Below are 2,030 nucleotides of genomic sequence, written 5' to 3' on the forward strand. Positions count from 1 at the left end.
TCAGAAATCCACCTGCCTCTGCCTCCCAAGTGCTGGGATTAAAGGCGTGCGCCACCACTGCCCGGTGGCATTGGTGTTTCTTGAAGCAGATGTTGAGATGTAGGCATCTTCCAGACTTTTTGGTAACTTGGTCTGCCCACATCCATTCATATGGTTATCTTTGATGTCACAACAGCTGATGGGCCCTGGCTCCCTAGTCTTTGCACAACCCTTTCTTTCATTGTGTAGAGACCTTGACTTTCCAGAGAGTTAGAACAGGAGGAAGAGACATGAACAGTGACCTCTGCTCCTGTCTGCTGGCCATCCCCACGTAGTAAGTCCCAGCCACCTCTCCCTCCCATTCCCCAGTACTGGGATGGCAGGTGGTAGCGGGTCACCTTTGAGTAAGCCTGGCTTTGCCGTGTTCAGGGTCTCTGTCCCCTTTTGACATGAGCTTCCTGACTGTGAAGTTCTGTAAGTGCTCTGACAGGGATTACCCAGTACTTTGGAGTCTTTCGACTTAAAGCTGGTCCTTCTCCAGCAAGCCAAACAGCTAGACAGACCATAGTGCCCTGAGTGGTCCTTACCATTGGCTTCCTTTGGGATTGAGGTCTCTCTTGTTTATGAACATCTCTTCTTATGGTGTCCTAGCCTTTCTGGTGATACACGTCGAGCGGAGTGATGTTTTTCTGGTGCCCGTGATGTCAAACACTGCCTTTGTGTTTACAAGGCCCAACTGTTTCCTCAAGTGGCATTTCCTGGGGCACTTTGGCGGGGCAACTTTCTCTGCTTTCCACCTTTTGGTACATCTGGGATTTGTATTTCCATTGAACCAGAGATGAAGCTCTGTGGGTGTATGTTACGTAGATGCAGGGACGGGGACACAGGTGCTGGTTTGTGAAGGCATGGGGCACGGATATGGATCTGTGTGCATGACAGCTGCTGCGTATAGCATGCCATTTGAGGTAGGAAGGTATCCAGAATGGACTCTTCTCCTCCTACGCCGCCCAGGGCAGCATTCCTATAAATGTGCACATCAGCACAACCACCCCAGTTCTCAAAAGTTGACCCGGGGTCGATGGCGCTGGGAACTCAAGCCTTTATAGACCTACTATATCTTACATGGTGCATGGTGATCAACTCTGCCCTTGCTGGTGGTCATTCTGTGGCTGTCTTGCTGTGTCACCAAGATAACTTGAGGTATGTCAGGGGGGACCACACTGCTCCATTGGACTGGAATCTGCCTGGATTTGGCTACTGCTCTGATGAGAACTAGTGACTGGAGCAGAGGTAGCCCAGAGATGGTTGCTGTGTCCTTCCAGCAGCGCAGCCCTGGGGAGCCTGCAGTGGGGATCTGCTCCCTCGCTGTGTATCCCTACCCCCACCTCTACAAAGACTTTCAACAGAGCCCACTCCCAGAATCTTCTCACGCTGCCCTTTCTGTCTCCCAGGGCATCCCTGTTCTCTTGGATGGAAGATCGGGTCTTGGAGTTCTTCCTCTGACCTCAGAAAGCCAACATCCCCCAGCAGGTAAGCCGGCCCTGGATAAGGTTGCTCCCTTTAACCTGCACCCAGTAGGGCAGCATTTGGTTCCTGAGATGCACAGACCAGTGAGTACATGTCGGGGTTTGAGAGGAGGGAAGGCTTCCAGCACACAAAGACTCAAGCGAAGCAAGGGGAAATAACTTTCAGAAGTTTCCGGTGACGTGTCCTTTCACAGGTACCACCAGCACCTCCCTTATAACCCTCTCTCTTCATCTCCTCCAGTTCCCAGTGTGCCCGGCTGGCAAAGGTCAGTTGCCTGAGGCTGGCACCTGTGTGTTTCCGGGGTGGCCACGTTCATGTTTACTTTCTGAGAATTCCCATTCATGTCCTATGGACAAACCAGCCCGGCAGCTTGCTGTCTCTGGTGACAGCATGGGGCAGGGCCGGTGGCTTTTGCACAAAGGAGCTGTTATTCTAACATGAGTTTCTCAAGTCCAGTGATGAGCACTTAGTTCCATTGGCCCTGAGGTTACAGATCACACACACACATTCTCTCTCTCTCTCTC

The 2,030-nt window shown here is 51.9% G+C and overlaps 1 protein-coding gene across 9 annotated transcripts in view; it reads left to right on the forward strand.

The window, feature by feature from the left end:
• Positions 1-2,030, forward strand: part of Sh3bp4 (SH3 domain binding protein 4) — an 82,249-nt gene that overhangs the window by 31,343 nt on the left and 48,876 nt on the right. For all 9 annotated transcript variants that reach the window (XM_031368352.1, XM_031368353.1, XM_031368356.1 and 6 more), the window contains exon 2: positions 1,431-1,509. The gene's annotated coding sequence lies outside the window, so the exon portion shown is untranslated. The remainder of the gene's footprint in view (positions 1-1,430; positions 1,510-2,030) is intronic.

This window comes from Mastomys coucha, unplaced genomic scaffold (assembly GCF_008632895.1).
Source record: "Mastomys coucha isolate ucsf_1 unplaced genomic scaffold, UCSF_Mcou_1 pScaffold14, whole genome shotgun sequence".
NCBI lineage: Eukaryota > Metazoa > Chordata > Mammalia > Rodentia > Muridae > Mastomys > Mastomys coucha.